This window comes from Felis catus, chromosome E2, assembly GCF_018350175.1.
Source record: "Felis catus isolate Fca126 chromosome E2, F.catus_Fca126_mat1.0, whole genome shotgun sequence".
NCBI lineage: Eukaryota > Metazoa > Chordata > Mammalia > Carnivora > Felidae > Felis > Felis catus.
Genome location: NC_058382.1, coordinates 49,989,190 through 50,009,077, shown reverse-complemented (window position 1 = coordinate 50,009,077; position 19,888 = coordinate 49,989,190). Strand labels below are relative to the sequence as shown.

The 19,888-nt window shown below is 43.7% G+C and overlaps 1 long non-coding RNA gene across 1 annotated transcript; it reads right to left on the bottom strand.

The window, feature by feature from the left end:
- Nucleotides 1-1,786: 1,786 nt before the first annotated feature.
- Nucleotides 1,787-19,020, bottom strand: LOC105261276. Its single transcript, XR_002738711.2, has 5 exons — nt 18,437-19,020; nt 16,596-16,637; nt 16,235-16,372; nt 13,348-13,435; nt 1,787-5,966 (listed from the first exon to the last, which is right to left on the bottom strand). It is a non-coding gene; the product is annotated as an uncharacterized LOC105261276 (long non-coding RNA).
- Between the last annotated feature and the right edge of the window lie 868 nt (nt 19,021-19,888).

The window sequence follows — 19,888 nt, the reverse complement described above, 5'->3', positions numbered from 1 at the left end:
ACACCATATACAAAAACTAACTCAGGCTGTATCATAGGCCAATTTCAGGAGCTAAATCTATAAACATTCTAGGAGAAAACTAAGAGAAAATCTTAGTGATCCTAGGGATGAAAAAGTTAATTAAATACAACACGAAGAGAACAAAATTGTTTTAATTTAATAAATTTCACTTCAGGGGCGCCTGGGTGACTCAGTTGGTTGACTGTCTGACTTTGGCTCAGGTCATGATCTCATGGTTCATGAGTTCAAGCCCTGCAGCAGGCTCTGTGCTGACATCTCGGAGCCTGGAGCCTGCTTCAGATTCTGTGTCTCCCTTTATTTCTGCCCCTCCCCTACTTGCACTCTGTGTCTCTCTCAAAAATAAACATTAAAAAAATTTTTTTAAGCTTCTTAATAAATTTCACTTCTTTCATAGGTATTTTGCACTCCTAGAAAAAGGTCTCCAGTAAAACACTGTATGCATTGTCTGAAGTCCAATGCCTAGTGAGGGATGAAGGCAGCGGCTGACAGGGATGTGCCCACCAGCCCAAGAACCTGAAATCCCCACCCCTGCCCCTTCATTCACAGACTGCACTAGGGCAACCTCACCCCTGTCACTAGCATCCTCCAGGGGAGCAGACGGTAGAATCCACACTTCCATCACCTGCCTCCATGCCTGCTCGGCCAGGGCTTCTGTTTGCTTCCTTTGCAGGTGTGGGTCAAGCAAGTGTCCACAGCACTCACACTCACTGTGTGTCATCGGGTGCCATCTAAGCATCACATCCTTGGCACAGGGTCACCCACCCTTGGCAGGCCCCTGGGTGCAAGAGATTTAATATCACATGGATTTCCATATGCCCTGCCTGGAACCAGCTCCATTCTGGCAAGCAACCAGATCAGGTACCTAATTTGAGTGTTGTGACCAGCCTGGCCACACACAAAACCATGTCCCAGGTAAAGACAAAGTTCACTCCAATGTGGAGATGATGAGTGTGGAGGCAGTGGCACCAGATGATGCCAAGAGAGCTTGACTTTGTCATCTGCCTCAGTCCGGGCCCTTGGCTGTGCTCCCACTTCCCTTATTCCTGACTCAGCCTAAAGTCTTCTTCCCCAGGAAGGACAGGGTCTGACAAAGTCAGAAGCAGAGGACATGAAGGACAAAGTGTTACTGCACATGAGGGTTCTCATCATGGTGATAAAAATGATATTCTGGATGTGACGTGACTTCACAGTGGCCTCTGGGCCACGGTGTGTGTGCCAGTATTCACGATGATCTGTGTGCTGCTGGTCCTGAAGAACTTCTAGGGGGCCTTAGGCCAGACCCAGCTCCCCACTCATTGCTACGTGCAGTGGCAGTTGTGATAGTCATGGTCAGATTCACCGTTATCAAGATCTGACTTAAAATATATATTTGACTTCCTAGAGGGACAAAGTGGACACTGTAGACTCTGCCCCTCCGGAGGAAAGACAATACATTTTGAGAAGCTATGACTAAGTGAAAATGTGTTTCAAGGGCCTGAGTCAGAAGGGTTCACTAGAACCCTTTGGGGAGACACAGTACCAGCAATAAGAAAGTTGGAGACCATGGGGCGCCTGGGTGGCGCAGTCTGTTGAGCGTCCGACTTCAGCCAGGTCACGATCTCGCGGTCCGTGGGTTCGAGCCCCGCGTCGGGCTCTGGGCTGATGGCTCAGAGCCTGGAGCCTGTTTCCGATTCTGTGTCTCCCTCTCTCTCTACCCCTCCCCTGTTCATGCTCTGTCTCTCTCTGTCCCAAAAATAAATAAATGTTGAAAAAAAAAATTAAAAAAAAAAAAAAAAAGAAAGTTGGAGACCATGAATAAAGACCTGTAGAGGAGACGTTCCAAAACTACCCAACGAGGAGAAATCTCAAGATCTGAAACAAGTCAAACAAATGGCTGACATTACCAGAAAAACCCAGTCTTTACAAGCAACATCAGAGAACCAAAATCAAGTCACTGTCGCTGTTAACCTCTGCAAAATCCATCAGGAAAATGAAGGAAAAAAAAAATCAGGGAGCTCTTAGAGATGCTCTGGACAAAAATCCTCAACTTCAAGGAAGCCTGATCAAGGAAGTCAGATCAAGCTTCCAGGTAAACATTGCAGAAGATGGGGGCAGGGCTGCTGCTGTCAGACTTCAGATGTTTTCGAAAAGCTTAAGCGGATAGCTCAGGGGGAATAGGACTCTCCAGTCTTCCCCCATGCCAGAAATTCAGAAAAAAAACAGCCTAGGAATCTTCTCCAACAAGGGTCTTCATGGCTGGGGGGAGCTTGGAATCAGATGAAACAAATTCACGAGAAAACAGAGGCCACGTGGAAGATGAACCAAAGGGAAGACAATGATCAATGTGGTTTGAGCTTACACACTCACTTAAAAACTCTTGAAGAAAAAAGAAACCAGTTGCATGCTAACTACACTGAAGAATATGACCTAATCGGTGCCTTGAAAGATCACCAGAAATGTCTCTAAACCAGGAAGGCTTCACTGCAATCAGAAACAAACAAACAAACAAAAACAGTTGGAAACAGAGATACCTCAGCTCCAGCGGAAACTTCCCGTCCTCTCTGAAGTGTATCAGCATAAAAATCATTTTCTCCAAATACCTGATTTAGAGAGGATGTACCCCTCAGGGATGTAGGAGAATCCTTCAAAAAACCGATGGCGAGACCAGCCATTAATGCGAAGAGCTGGACACCTACAATATACACGTCAAAATTCTTTCAGACAAATTCGAAAGAATCGTGTGTTATTATTGAATCCTATTTTTAAAAGAGCCCGTGACAATGAGTTGGGGGCTCTGTTGGCTGAGAGTCACCTCCATAGGTTAAGAAAAGAAAGTGCATACCTGAGGGAGGAGAAGAAAAAAAAACACTGAGGAAGAATGTAAGATTTCCAAAAATATCCTTACGTCCCTGATGCTGCAAACAGAACAGGTGGCAGAGGGCAGAGACCACCAGGGCATCCTCGGGATGTCCAGATCCCCAAGGAAGGAGCAGCACTAAGCTGTGGTGGGTTGAGGAACCAGGGTCCCTCCAAGGATCAGAAGCCCAAGGGAAAGATCCTTCCGGCAGATCAACTCCATCTCAACAGAGCAGATCTTTCTCAAGATCTCGAGACAGCCAGGGTATCCTGGCACTCCAGGTGTACACAGCAGCTTGGGACTTTTCTTTTGATTCAACAAATCATAGGATCAGAATTCCATTGACCTAGACTCTGGGTTTCCCCTTCGTCCCTTGTCAGACTTGAGATGTTTTAGAAAAGCTTAAGCAGATAGCTCAGGGGGAAGAGGACTCTCCAGTCTTCCCCCATGCCAGAAATTCAGAAAAAAAATAGCCTAGGAATCTTCTCCAACAAGGGGCTTCACTGGCCCCACACTTTCTCCCCATCCTCCATCAGTCACAGGAAATGTCTCTGCACCAAAGGCTGTCCACACCACCTGAAAACAGAAGTGAATCACCACCCAGTTGATCCCATTTTCCATTGATCCTACAATTACAGAACCAGAACCACAGCAAAATGTTCTTATTCTCTCCACTAAAATCATTTTCTAATACTATTTAAGTTTTATTGCTATTAAGTGATTATGTAATGTCTAAAATGAAAACCACATGGGGTTCATACTTCGTAGATAATGTTCTATAGTTGTAGATTATTTCAATGTGACACTAAGTTAATTGCTTCATTTTATTCTATTTGCAAACAGCATAATTACAGTTTTTGTTGTTTTTAGGAAGTCTTCTAAAATAATCCAGGAAACCAGTATTTCATTTTGCTTTTCTCTTAAAATAATTTTGATGCTTCTCTTCTGGTTTTATTGCCATTGTATAAAGTGATTACACAACATCTCAATAGGAGACCTGACAGAATTACAACATTGAGAATTGTGGATTATTTTGTTCCTGATGTGAATGTGAATGAGATTTAACCCTGAGGCCACCTGCTTCCACCCCGCTCAACCTGCACTCCTGAGGGTAATGAGAGGCAACGTTAACCTTGACTCTGAAAGGCGCCCCAGGGGAGCCCTGACTGGGTTCAAAGGTCAAGCCCAGCAACTCTTCACCTAGGACCTGACCCAGGCAAAATTATGAAGGCGACAATGCCTTTCCAGGACCCCGACTCTCTTCCCAGTCCTGTGTCCTGTACCACCCTGCCCCATCACAAGCATGGATTTAGGGATGGAAAGGACCTCAGAGGCCAGCAGTCAACCCCTACTCCCTCCTTCCCTGAACCGTCTCCACTTTATAACTGTACAGCAAATGGAAACAGCTTAAGACCCTAAATGAGACCATGAGGCCATGATGCTAAAAGCCCACCAATGCCTCTAAATCACACTGAGATTCAAATCCATGCTCCAGTGACCCGTGAGGTGATGCGTGTCCTGGTCCAGACATGTGCAGGCCCACGCCCCTCCAACACAGCCACTGACCATCCTTCTGTCCAACCAGCATCTCAAGCCCACTCGTGTCGTTTCTTCCACCAGGAACACCTTTCCCCAGATGGGTGGGTGCTGCCTCCTTCATTTCGACACCCACTCTGGTCCTGTCTTCTTGAAGGGCGCCCTTTCCTGACCCCCACAGACTAGTGGCTGTGTTCATCCATTCCTCTCTATCACTTCACCCCACGTATGGCCTCATAGTGCTCATCCTTTCTGAAATCATCTTATTTCCATGTTTATTCGCATGTATTTTCTGCATCACCCTCCGCCCTACAAGGACAAGTAGAACAGAGATTATCTTATTCCTGCTGAGCCCTCTCTCCTGTCTGGAGCATGAAAGGCACTCAAGGGTTGCAGAAATTGAGCAAGAAATGAACAAGCGACTCCAGGGGGAAGACAGCCATCCAGCCTCAGACCTGCCCAGACGGTAATGGTGGGTCTCACATACGTGTGGTGCCTCCTTGGAGCCAAACCTGGACCCAGATGTTCCCACTGGCTGAATGTTCCCTGAAGAACGCAGGCTTTATCCTAGAAACGGCTCCTGTCTCATGTGTGGGTTTCAGGCCAAAGGCTCCACAGTAATGCAGTTCATGTAGAAGGTAGAGGAAACTCAAGGTTGTAGGGAAAGAGGAAGCAATGTTACTGAAAGAGACACAGTGGGGTGGTCACTGCCTCCTGTACTGAGTGTTGAGCAGGAAGGAGCTCAGGTGCTTTTATGGTAAAAGAAAACCCACTGGACTTCAAGGCCCAGATTTTCCACTGGTTTGGATAGTCCCTAGCAAGGAGGAACTTGCAAGCACTCAACACTCAGCTCTTCCCTAGAAGTCATGGCAAATATTTGCAAAGCACAGAACTCAAGAAAGCACAGACTTTCATAGGAACTCCGTGCTATTCTCCACTCATGCCGCTCAAAACCCACATAGGGCTCCCCTCTAGTGCAAGGGTTACATGTAGAGATGGAGAGATGGAAGTTCAAACAAGCTTCAAGTTATAAAACATTAAGGGGTGGTTGTCAACTTGTGCTCTGAAGCCCAGGGACCAGGCTCCCCTTTGTACCCTCCCATTTGGGTATCTTTGGGCACGTCACCTAGACCTGCTCCCTCAAACTCCTCACCTCTGACAGAGTTGTACAGGTTAAATGAGATGAGTTTATGGAAAACACTTAGCCCATGGTCAAATAAGTTGCTATTTTTACAATCACAAGTCTAAGTTAATGACATACCTGGCATTGCATCTGGGACATCCGTCCCCAAATCGCATTCATTTTCCATTCTCTGGAAAGCCGTTTTGCCTCTAAGTTTTACTGGCTGTCACACTGCACCAAAATGCAGTGTGAGAACCTCTCGTGGAGGGAAATGGTCACTTACTCAGGAAGAGGTGCCCCCGGAGATTGTGAACATGCATATGCTTGGGCAGGTGTCTGCAGGGAGGACACATCTGAGCACACTCTTCCAGGGACCGAGCCAAACACCAGAGGGTGCAGGTGGGAAAGGGGCTCGGCCTTGAGCGCAGATCGCAGAAATAGTCCCTGGAGCTGGGAAAGATCGAGGGAATTCAGGTCTGGTCATTCCAGGCTCACTGTGAGTGGGTAAGAAACAGTGGGAATGCAATTGGCAAATGTAGTCCTAATTAGAACCAGGGGCAGGGGTTGGGGGATTCTTTCTGGAAGTGGCAAAAACATTTTGGAGATAACTATGGGAACAAATGTGAGAGGGTCCATAAAGTAATATCGGAAATAAACTCGTGAGTGCTTCTTGGCAACAGGAGCAGCTGAAACCCAGGGAATATTCCCTCTGCCCTGCTCTGACCACCCGATCTAATTTGTGTCACCATCTGGTATCACCAGCATTTGAGTCTGAGCCTGTCTTCCAGTTCAGAGTGTGGCAAGGTCTCTGCCTCACTCCTGGCCACTGGTGACCTGCAGGCCGTTTACACAGACCACTCACTGCTCCACGTGCAAACCAGATAGGGCTGTAGTTCTCAGATAATGTTCTAGAACTATAGGTTTTTTTCAATGTGACTCTCGAAATCCAGTGTCTCCATGTTGTTCTATTAGTAGGTGTAATGACAGTATTTTGTAGCTATTAATAAAGTCCACTAAAATAATCAGAAACACAGAATTTTCTTTTTTCTTAAAATGACTGATATTTTTTTCCTCTTCTGCTTTCATTGCTAGTATATAAGTAAGAACGGTATTTTGGTTGGCTATTTTTAACAAGGCCCCATAACACAGACACTAAGTGGCAATTTTATATGAGTGGACTCACAACCGGGAGATGTGAAACACAAAGTTTATTTTAGTTGAGACAAGAGCCGAGTTACTCTAGTTATAACACTAGTATGTTTAACAAAATCAATGTTTGACTTAAGAAAAGGTAAGGCTGTGAAACATTTTATATGGCCAAGCAGCCCTTCGGCATTCATCATGTGTAACTGTAATGATGGCTCCAAAGAGACCTGCCCTATGAATTCTGCCACCTTCATCCTTCATCCTCAGAATGGAGCTTTGGCCTCGATTAGCAGCCCAGAGAGGGAGCTTTGCTCCAGGAGCAACCCAGCTTCCCACACTTATGAGTCAGTGCTCTCCACTCACCCTCTACCACCACGACCCTGACTGACACCTACCAGAACCAGCCTTTCAAAGAACACGTTTCAGTTCAGTTTGGTACAGAAGAAATGGGAGTCATCAGAATGTGTAAGACAAGCACTGAACTCATATTTAACCCTAAGGCCACAAGCTTTTTACCTTCTGCAAGCTAAAGTACCTGGGATGATCCTTAAGACTCAATCTTAATCTTAACTCTCAAAGGTGCCCCAGGTGGGCCCCTTCTGAATTCATAGGACAAACCCAGTCCTCTTCAGCCAGGCCAGCCCCCAGAAGAAAATTACTCTAACAGAGACATTTTCAGGGCCTTGATCCCCGGCTCTGTTCTGTGCCCTTCACCTCCTGTCTCCATCACAAGTCTGGACTTGGGGTTAGAAAGGACCTCAAAAGGCCAGTCTGTCAACCCTTGTCCCTTCCAGACTACCAACCCTGTGACCACCTGCCACCCACTGACAACTGGAACTGATGTCGATGGACAGTTTAGAACTCTGCCTTCCATCAGGAAGGGCTTCTTAATGTTCTGTTAATATGTCAAGGTCAGGTTTGTTTGTCTGTTTATTTATTTGTTTTTCAGAGCCTCACACTGGCTATTTCCTCTGCCAGGAACACCTTTCCCCAGACAGGTGGGTGCTGCCTTCTTCATTTAATACCAGCTCTGCTCCTGACTTCTAAAGTGACTTTCCTGACCACCACACCCTACTGACTGCGCTCACTGTGTCCCTCTTGATCCCTTCTCCCTATTCACGGCCTCATAGAACCCATCCTCTCTGAAATAACTTTATTTTCGTGTTTGTAGCCCATGTAGTGTCTGCATTTCCCTCTGAACGGTAAAGGTGAATCTTATTCTCACTGAGCCCTCTCCTGTCCAGCACATAACAGGCACTCATTAAGGATCTGGGGAATCGAGCAAGAAATGAATGGATGAATCCAGTCAGGCAGGACCTGAGACCTCATACAGTTCTGGCAGTTCTGGGCAGAACCCACACACCTGTGGTGCCTCTTTCAAGCCTTACCTAGGACCCTGTTGTTCCCCGCTGCCCACACATTCCCTGACGAACCTCAGCTTTATCTTACAGACTGCTCCACCCTCTCGCATGGGTGATGGGCCAGCCCCTTTGAGGTTGACCCTTGACGGTGAGTCATATACTCCACATTAATGTGGGCGTGGGAATGGTTGTGAACCAGGGTTGTGGGAAAGTTGGAAGAAGATGCCAAGGAAAGAGACATGGTAAGGATGGAACTCCTAAACCAAAGTTGAGCAGCAGAGAGCACGGGTGCTGTTGTGTTAAAGGAAAAGCCACTGGATCTCAGGGACCCAGATCATTTCACTGGCCTAGACAGTTCCAAGTGAGGAGGCGGGAAAGTGCATGCACTGATCAAGTCTTCCCTGGATGCAGGAATGAATGTTGTGGGCACACGACTCCCAAAGCACAGAGTGCCATATTGTCTCCCCACCAGGTTTTTATTGATCTCACTGAAGCTCACTCTGGCTCTCCTTGAGGAAGGGGACGGCATGTAGAGGTAAGGAAACTGAGGCTCAAACTCAAGCTCCAAATCACACAACATTCAGTTGGTTGACAGCTCAAGCTCTGAAGCCAGGCTTCCTGGGGTGAGCCTCACCTCTGCACCTTGCTAGCCAGGTACTCTGGACAGGTGATTCAAGTCTGCATGCCCTCAACCGTCCCAGCTCAAGCACGGATTAGGGTTGTTGTGCAGGTTACCAGAGAGGAATTTACATAAAGCCCGTGGCACATGTAAACCCTCCACTAAGCTGTTCCTTTTAGCATCACAAACGAAGCTGAGGACACACCTGGTATTGAATCTGGGACTTTTAACCCCAAATTCCATTCACTTCCACTCTATGAAAAACTGTCTGCCTGTGTTTAAACTGTGCTTGCCTTGTAGATGGGTTCAAAGTGTTGGCAGTATGAGGATGTTTCCTGGAGAAAAATGGTAAGCATCGTTCACTCAGAAGAAGGAAACACGGCGACTGTGAGTAAGCATGGGCTGGAGCCAGGTGCATGCAGGCTGGAAGCACATGGGACAGCTTTCAAGGACAGAGTCAACCATTGGTGGGGATATGGTAGCAGAGAGGGGTTCAGCAGAAAACTCTGAGTGCCAGACAACAAGAACTGCACCTGGAGTGAAGGAAACCACAGCTAGAGGGGGCTTTTCAAGCTCTGTGAGAGTGGGAAAGAAATGCTTAAGAAGTCACTACCATGTGGGATCCCAGTTAGGCACCAAGGGACACTGCTTACACACCAACAAAAGATTTTAGAGCTCACTATCAAAATAAACACAAGGGGGTATCTTAGGTAGTATTAGAAGAAACATTTCGGGGCTTCTCTGAAATAATGATATACATCTCAGTGAGTGATTCCCTCCCCAGCTGCCCTGAGGACAGCAGGGCAAAGTCACTAATTCGTGTCACCATCTGGTATCACCGGCACTTGAGTCTGAGTCTGTCTTCAAGTTCAGAGTGTGACAAGGTCTCTGGCTCACTCCAGGCCACTGGCGACCTTAGATAATATTCTAGAACTGTAGGGTTTTTTCAGTGTGACTCTCGAAATTCAGTGTTTCCAGGTCATTCTATTTGGAGGTGTTGTAATGACAGTTTCTTTGTTCTTGTTAACAAGTCCACTGAAATAATCAGAAACACAGCAAGAATTTTGTCTTTCTTCTGAAATAATTTCGATTTCTTTCTCTTTGTTTTCTTGATTTAAGTGATTGTACAATATCTCAAATGGAGAACTAACAAGATTATAATTTTAGGGTAATTTTTAATAAATGTTCATTACACAAAATATGAGTTACATTTTTGTCATTACTATAGAATGACAACAGGAATACCTTTTCCCTCTTCTGATGTCAGTTTGGACTTTCTTGTAATTGTTTTCACTACTGTTGCTAAGTAATTGTATATTTGCTCAAAATTGAAGCTCAGAAGAATTACTATTTTGAAGATAGTGCTTCATAAATGGATTTTGTTTGGAAGTAAATTTGGTGAGTGCCTTGTTTCTTTGTCCTAGGCTGTGTAAGGACAGTGTTTCAGAGGTGGCTGTTTCTTAAGATCCCATAACGAGAGTTTATCTTGAGTTGATGCTACTTATAAAGACTGATACAGCTAACTGATAAGTAATTTTTGAAAGAAGGTGGTCTGTGAAACTTCCGTAGGCCCAGCATCACTTCCTTCGGTATCCATCATGGATTTAACTGTATTAACAGCTCTGAGGAGACCTGCCTGTGGATTCAGATGCCTTCAGCCTCTAGCCTCAAAATCCAACTCTACACGAAGATTTACCAACACAGACAGGGAGCTTTCCTTCAGAGGCCATCCAGTTTCACATTTTTTCTCCTTATAGCCTCCTACTCCCTCCCTGCTGACCCCACTGGCCTTGACTATCATCGCTCAGAGCCGGTCTCTCAGGGTGCACACTTCAGTGACTGAGAATTTGGTCAAGTGGAGTCCCTGGGGTGCCTAAGAGGGAATCTGTACTCGGATTTAACCAGTGGCCACAGGGTGCTTCACCCTCCTAAGGCTAACACTTCAACCCAGTGTTCTTCTACCAGGGCTAGCCCAAGGCCAAAGTATGATGGTGAAAACACTTTTCAGGACCCCTAATTCCCTTCTCTGTTCTAATGTCCTTCTCCCTCCCCATCTCAAGGCCTATCTTGGGAATGGAAGGGACCTCAGCAGAGCTGTCGACCCTCCCCTGCTCCCAGATTGTCACCTCCATCCTCAGCCCCGGCCCGGCCAACCTGGTGACAGGTGGAGGTGACGTGGACAAATAGTTTAGAGCTCTGTCTTCCACCAGGACAGAACAAGAGCACGTGACCCGAGAGGCACTGGCCCCTGTTGAGGACCAGCCCACCACAACTGGACCTTGGGAAGCCCTACTTCTTCCAGGATCATTTTCCTCTCACTACCGCAGGGCTGCTGGACACTTACACAAGGCTGTGGGTATGTAGCTGCCCTTCGACCCTTGGAGTATTGCTGGTGCAGAGGTCATAGCAAGTCACAGACAGAAATAATCATCTACACATGAGCTGGGCTACAGCAAGTCACTGGCCTGATGACCCTGAGGTCCTCAAGAATGGCTGATCTTAATGAGGTGGGTGGTCCAGGAGTAAATGTATTCTGTTGCTCAACTTAACAAAATACAGAGGACTTCCCAGTCTGGGGAATGGGATGGGCATAAAGGATGCACTTCTCTGCCCTTGGCCACAGATGAATGAGACTATTATTAAAAAATTTCCAAAGTGGCTCTTACTTAGTTAGTTTCTGAAGACAAATTACCCAGTGGTCATTTGGAGAGAAATAGTAGCCCAGAGAAAGCACCCTCCTTCCACAGCCAAATAAGCAGTGTAAGCTTTTAGCTACATGACATTTTTCTTGATCATATGACTTTGGGTTTTCTTTGATCATATTGAATTATGAATACTTTGGAGATTGGCAGATTTGTCCCCAACTAAAGCAAGTATATTGGGGCTTCTGCAGTTAATGCTCTAGAACTGCCTCTGCCTGGAGGTTTCCCAATACATCCTGAACCTAAACAGACTGTCCACGTAGGCTGGGCCTAAGGCTCTGACCACCAGCATGACCCAAGATGAGACGCGGCCCCTGGACACATCACTGAGTATTGATTTACTCGAAGTGTTCTTCGATATCAAATGTACCTGAGGGATCTAATGATGTCCAAGGCAAGCCCAACATGGGTCCAGGCAAATCGCCTCTCAGCAAAGATCTGTTTGTCAGCACATCATACTGGGCACCAAGTCCACCAATCTCTTTGGTATCTTGTTTCCAATTATCTATCTCTTTAGAACTTGAGTTTTTATTCCTCTTGATGTTATGAATTTTGTTTACGAATTTTGATTATAATGCTGGATCCAACCTAAGGATGTTTTAGAATTGGATCTGGGAAGGAAAGGCATGTAGCAAATGAATATACATCCCATAATAAATTGAAAGCATAATTTCCTAAAAAACATAATTTTGCTAAAAAACAAAAAACTTTTTTTTCTGTTAAATAATTGCATTAACCAAGGGGCCTTAAAACAAAATAATGGAATCTGAGTTTCAGCCGATAGGAGCATTTTCTTTAATAACACTTTGTATTTCCTCAGTGGACTGAGAGATAATTAAGGAAAACAAAATTAGAACAGAAGAAAGATTCTAGAATTGAGGTCTGATTATTTGGTTAGACTATTCATTTATATTTCTTCAGTTAGCATACCTAATTTATAGAATTGATAGACTATTTGGGACATTGCAGGTTTCAGAAAGGCAACTAGTCTTTTTTTTAAGTTTATTAATTTTGAGAGGGAGAGAGAGAGAGAGAGAGAGTGATGGGGAGGAGAAGAGAGAGAGGAAGAGACAGAGAATCCCAAGCAGGCTCCACAATGCACCACAGAACCTGATATGGGGCTCAAACTCACAACCATGAGATCATGATTTGAGCCGAAACTAAGAGACGCTTAACCGACCGAGGCACCCAGGCGCTCCATCAACAGGTCTTTTTCTTAGACAAAATAACAGAATATAAAAATAATAATAACAGAAGAATATTATCAGAACATATAATAAGTACACGAGTATATTATAAATAATTTATTCTATAAATAGAAGTGAATGTATATTTATTCATATTCATGTATAGTATGTGTTACGAGGAATATGAAGAAAGGGCTACACTAGATAATAAGCAATAAAAAATGAAGTATGTGCTATGATGAGTCCAAGATTAGAGGTAAGAAGATGTGCTATGACATAAAATTGGTGTTAAGGAAATCTTAAGATCTGAATACATTATGAAATTTCTGGCTACTTCTGTCAGGCTCCCAGGGTCTCACACTGTCTTCCATGTCATTAGGATCCCAATGGTGACAGCTTAACCAATGTATTCACAGAGAAATACCACTGGTTCCTTATGACTATATGCATGTGAAATAGTTCTGAAAAGGACCCTAGGATTGAATGAGAAGAAATACACTTTGTATGTACCCATTTCCATCGTATTTAATAATATTTACATTCTTGGGAATTTCACTTTTTATTTTGAACTTTTTCTTTAAGTTCATTATTTTGAGAGAGAGAGAAAGAGTGAGTCGGGGAGGGGTAGAGAGAGAGGGAGAGAGAATCCCAAGTAGGCTCCACACGGTCTGTGGTTGGGGCTGAAATCCATGAACCATGAGATCATGATCTAAGCCAAAGTCGGACACTTAACCAACTGAGCCACCCAGGGTGCCCCTATTTTGAACTTCTTAAATTGAATACTGGAAATAAAATATGACTGATACTAAAACTTACTTTCATTTCTTCTTGTTGCGCCCAGACAGCAAGGAGCCTCAGATTTTACAACAGCAGGATTCAGTGATAATGTTGAATTTTATCAAGTCTAGGAGCCAAGAGACAAATGGCATGAATATCTTAGAATGCCAGAATGATGTGAAAGCATCTAAAATAAAAGGGTAACTTTAAATGATACATTAATAACTACAATTTAAGTCATAGGATAATTAACAAAAATATTAAACATCAATTATAATTGAGTGTTCTAATAGTAAACATATTATAAATTCCAACTTTGTTAACAATTTTATATCATCTGGGCTCATTATTGATACTGGGTTATGAAATAATTATTAATAGAATAACTATATTTTATCAATATAATAATTATGTTATTAAGTATTCAAATAGTAATAGAAACTTAATTTTGAATATAATTATTACCAATATTAGTGATTGATAAAATATTATGTTTTCACAATTTTTTAGGGCAATACTTTTCTAAGTTTATCATTAATACTTATACGGAGTCATATGCAATATCTCTTGGCAAATAAAGTAACATTCCTTATACTGATGTTATTTTCTGTTTGACTGAAGAAAGAAAGTGAATCATTGGAGATGAATGGATGCTTTTGCGCTACTTTTTAATGTTCTTTCATTTTCAACACAATCAGATCTTATTATTCATGCCATGCTTTTGAAATTTCCAATATTTGTTAATTTCTTCATTTGAAAATTTGTTGAAGTTCATCCACACAATTAAATGCATACTTTAAAATACCTTTTTTCTGGTCAAAGATATGTTACATAATTATTCAAATTACAGTGAATCAGACAATTTTAATCTAAAACGTGTGGTCTGTCAATACAATATGTTGACAAGCATTAATAGCACAGACCTTAAGTCTCACAATAGTGTGTGACTTTTTCATTTACATGTTCATTTGAAGCAATTTTTCAATGCGAATTGTTTTTGGAGTTTCCTCTGCACATTCACTTACTCGGGTGGTAAACATTTCATGACCCTTTCCATTATACTGTCTTTTTATAAGTTAATTCTCTTTTTTATAACAGTTTTATTGAGATATAATTCATTCACCAGAAAACCTCATATCCTTTTACGGTGTGCAATCTGCTGGTTGTTAGTATATTGGAAGAGTTATGCAACTATCAACATTAGCTAATTTTAGAAAATCTTCATCATCTTTAAAGAGAAATCCCCTATCAGTCAGCACTCAGTGACATTCTCCCTCCTCCCTTAATAGTTAGTAGAAACTACTAATCTACTTTCTGTGTCTATGGATTTGTCTATTCTAGACATTTCGATATGAATGGAATCAAACAATAGTGGCCTTCCATGTCTGGCTTCTTTGACTCGGCATAATGTTTGCAAGGTTCACCCATGTTAATAGCATGTATTTCATTAACTTACATGTCTGAATAATATTGCATTATAAAATACACCACATTTTACTTATCCATTCACCAGTTAAAGGACATCTCATGCGCTAACATTCAGTAATTGCCAACATCTTTCCTCGTCATTCTTCTTAAGTAAAGAGTTTGAGAATACAATCTGGGAAAAAGAAAGGTGTGCCCTCCTGGAGGAAGAAAAAAAGTCCTCAGATTCCCCCCCCCCAAAATGGGTAAGACTCCTTTTATAAAGATGCACTTTAAACCCATGAGGAAATTTGTCTCCAAGAGAGTCGGTTCAATGTGCCCGGTGAGAATGACTCAGTAGTCAACTTGGCACCCAACATTTATCCAAGGACTATGTGTGCACACATACACATGCCCACATGTACATACTGGATCCACCGTACAGAGCGCCATTTTATTCTCTTAAGTCATGAATGGATTAAACATTTTCGGAGGAACAGCTAAATTTTTTTTTTTTTCTGAATTGAAGTACTTTTTCAGTACTGTGAAGGTTTTATGCAAAATGCTTTCCATAATAGAAATTTCTGTTTTGTATCAGTTCCATTAGCTCTTTGGAACATTCTAGATATGCTGTAGGACAGGCACCGTGGTGCTCAAATGGGGGTCATTGTACCACCTCTTCTACTTCCTCACCCTCTCCAAGATGGCATCTGGCAGTGAGGGAAGCCCTAAGCCCTGTGGGACTGTCCTTTAAGCATTTTCTGGGACTGATATGGCTGATGTGAGGATGGCAGGGGGTGGCAATAGATGGAAGTAAGTTGGAGAGAGGGGAGGGTAGACAGGGGTCAGACATCTGGAGAGAATGGAAAGGAGTTTGTCCTCAAGGGAACGCCCTAGGGCACCCTCTGCCTGAGTACTGGCCCTTCCCTTGGCAGGAGGTCTAGACTGCCACCAGCCCAAGCTCTCCCCCTCCCCCAGTCGGACTCCTCATGGCTCCATTATTTTCTGACAATGCTTTTCTTTTCCTTCTGTCTAGCCCGGACCCCTATTTGAGAGCAGACACCACAATGGATCCAGCAGCTGGGCTGCATTTCTCCAGCTCACCTCCTGCCCCACCTCTCAAAGCAATGTATGAGAAAGAGTAAAGCCACACCTGATAGCCAGGACTGGGCCTGGTACCTTCAGTTATATCTTGGTGTCCTTCTGCAGAACATAAATGTTTTTACAGACTATGAACATCAGACACATCCACTCTGTGGCCATGATGGATCAAGACACAAACAAGATCACTTTATGATTCTGTCTAAACACAGATAAATTGCAACATTGTCTAGGCCACAAAATGCCACTGCTCTCTCTCCTGACCAACATCAGTGAGTGACTGCTGCTCCTTCACAATTATGGCACCAGCCTTGTTCAAGCTTCCCTCCTTACAGATGATTTATTAAAATACCAATCATAGAATGACCCCGTTTCAAGGCAACACAAAATCCAGAGAAAAAATCTTTTTCCATGAACTCACCCCAAAATCACTGGGCATAAGTGGAAATCCTATAAGGTCCTTCTGCAAAGGCAACAGCAGCCAAACCATGGAGGACTGGGAGATGGGGGGGATCAGCAAGGAACAAGCAGGACCAGGAGCAGGGTTTGACGGTGGCCCCTGGAAAGGGTCAGAACAATCCCGTCAGCCACTGCAGACTGGAGTAAGGCTATCAGGAAAATGCTAGGAAGGTGCCCTTCCTCTCCCCTCCCTTTCCTGTGGAGTCTGGGCCATGCAGGCTCCTTGTCACCCTCATTAGGGGAGCAGGGTTGGATTCCATTCCCCCTATCCACCTGAGTTTTCTTGGACCACGGTATCCATACAAGTGGATCTTCCTTCTTACCTGGCACCCCACTCAGGGCTGAGACCCTCCAGGCTACAGCTGCTGTGAAATGAGAGCAGATGAGGGAGTAAAATGAGCATTAGAGAAGTTAAATGAAACAGGTGCTACAACAAATCTGTAGTCAAGTAACAATTGCATGGTGAGCTTGTGAACATCAATGACCTAAGAATTACATGCATATATGTTTTCACTCATGTTGGAATCTGAGAAACTTAACAGAAGACCATGGGGGCAGGGAAGGGGGAAAAGTAGTTTCAAACAGAGAGGGAGGCAAATCATAAGAGACTCTTAAATACAGAGAACTGAGGGTTCATGGGGGGTGGGGGAGGGGAGAGGCAAAAATGGGTGATGGGCATTGAGGAAGGCACCTGTTGGGATGAGCACCCGGTGTCGTATGCAAGTGATGAATCATGGGAATCTACTCCTGAAGCCAAGAGCACACTGTATACCCTGTATGTTAGGTAAATTGACAAATTATATTTAAAAAATAATAATTATGTGCACATAAGAAATAGAAATGTGAGGTGTCAGACAGTGTGCCATTAGTTCACCCTGGTGGGGCTTGGTGATTTGACTTAAATGTAAACCAGTGCCTCCAGTGGAAGAGGTTGTGGTTCTAGAAAAGTGCAATACACAACCTCTGTGATGACATGTGCAGCCCTAGGAAAGACAGCCTTTGTTTCTCACACACTCACGCAGTCAGGAGAAAAGCTTGTCTTGACATCCCCTTGTCCCATCTGCTACCAGGGTAGGAGTACCTCACCCCTCTCTGACAAAGCCCAAGTCTCTGCTATCTCAGTCAACTCTCTGAATCAAAGTCCCCCTGATATCGGCCTGAAACTGTGGCTTTCTATCCATTTTTTTTCTTTTTTGTTTTAATACTTATTTATTTTTGACACAGAGAGAGAGTGTGTGTGAGCAGGGGATGGGCAGAGGGAGAGGGAGACACAGAATCCAAAACAGGCTTCAGGCTCTGAGCTGTCAGCACAGAGCCTGACGCAGGGCTCGAACTCACGAACCGCGAGATCATGACCTGAGCCAAAGTTGGACACTTAACCAACTGAGCCACCCACGTGCCCCCTGTCTCCACTTTTGAATAAACAGATAGGGTAACTGGGTAACTAAATCCAGGAGGTCTTTGTTTTACCCCTTTGTGTCCTTCCTTCCTACAGTACAAATAAACCTCTTTCCCAGGATGAAGGAAACACTCATTTCATGTAGGCAACATTCTGAGTCTTACTTAACAGGGACATTCCTTAGTTTCTGTGTGTCACGTGACCACCTGTGCACATAACTTCACATGATCTTCAACAGAATGGATCCTGTCCTACTAGCACTCTTAGGTTTCACACCTGAGATAAGAACAAGTCTGTTGGGACTTTTTGTTTAGAAAATGGATCTCATGCCCTTCTAAATTTCATGAAAACTTCCTGCAGTTAAAAGAAGGGGGCAGGCACTATAACAAATGGGTTTCTGGGAATATTCAGATAATTATTTAAAAATGAAGACTTGGGCATCTGGGTGGCTCAGTCAGTTAAGCATCCTGCTCTTGGTTTTGGCTCAGGTCATGATCTCACAGTGGTGAGCTTGGGCCCTGTGTCAGGCTCTGCGCTGAGAGTGCAGAGGCTGCTTGGGATTTCTCTCTCCTTTCTCTCTGCCCCTCCCTGGCTCGCTCTCGCTCGCTTTCTCAAAAAATAAACATTAAAAGATTAAAATAAGTAAATAAAAAGGAACACTTAACCCTGATCACAGAGCTTAAGATACAACAACGAAATCTGTATATCCACTTTAGTCTCAATTATGTCATGGTAATAAGTGACCTCAAAACACTAGTGGCTTACCTCAACAAAAGTCTATCTCTCATCCTTCTGGGATTCAGGTTAATGGAATCATCATTATCTAGGGCAGGCTCATAGTGGTGAGAAAAGAGGAATGGCCCAAAACGATGGGAGGATTCTGCTCAGAGATGGTATAGACTGCTTCATTAGGCCGCTCATATCTCACTGGCTGAAAGAAATCACAGGGCAAAGACTAAAATCAATTTGTGAAGTATAGTCCCCTCGGAAGATATGACCTGACTGGGCCGGTGCCATGAGGGTGGATGTGAAATAAGTGGCCCTTCTTCTTCAATATATGGTGGTTCATTTAGTTGGTCAAGATTAGCTTCCATCCCTAAAGTATACAAAATTATCTTACCTTTCTCCACCAGACATGATATGAAGTATTTTCCAAGCCAAAACCTCCACTGACACTCAAAGCAATTAGAAGATCCCAATATAACTCCTTCATCAAGATATCAAAGAACAGGGGCGCCTGGGTGGCTCAGTTGGTTAAGCGTCTGACTTCGGCTCAGGTCATGATCTCACAGTCCGTGAGTTCGAGCCCCATGTTGAGCTCTGTGCTGACAGCTCAGAGCCTGGAGCCTGCTTCAGATTCTGTGTCTCCTTCTCTGACCCTCCCCCATTCATGCTCTGTCTCTGTCTCAAAATAAATAAATAAATAAATAAATAAATAAATAAAATTTTTAAAAATTTAAAAAAAAGATATCAAAGAACAGGGGCACCTGGGTGGTTCAGTCAGTTAAGGGTCCAACTCAGGTCACGACAACACTGATCATGGGTTCAAGCCCCGCGCCGGCTCCATGCTGATGGTGTAGAGCCTGCTTGGAATTCTCTATCTCTCAAAATAAACAAATAAACTTAAAAAAAAAAAAAGGCATCAAAGAACAAAAGCCCATGCTATGAGCCAGTTGGACTAGGGAACAGACCCATGTAGCAAACACCCTCTTATATATAAAGAAGACTGCACCCAATGGAACAGAGCAGTAACAAGATTCCGCTGGGAAGATGTTTTGGGGTAGACTTTTAACTGAGCATTAGATCAATTTCTGCTTCCTGGCTGAAGTCCCCACACCAGATCCTTAAATGTCCCTTATCTTGCTTGGCCTCATTTGTAGGGACCCTAGAGACTGCAGTAAAGAAAAACACAAAGGAAAACACACACAAATACAAACCAATTAACCTGATTCCATTTATTTCCAGGTGGAATTAGTCCATCCCCCAATTCATTATGCCTAATTTTTCTGTCTCTCAGCTAAAATATCTTGAGCTTATCAGTTGTCTGTGACAAAAGCATGCTTCATTTTTTTTCTGTGGCAATTTACAAGAATACTTGAGGAATGATTTGTTGGTAGAATTTTTAATGTGATCATTGCCATAAACCAAATTTTAAATCACGACCCAGGTTTGATTTTTGCGTTTCTTAACTATGCATAAAATTTTTGTTACAAAGTG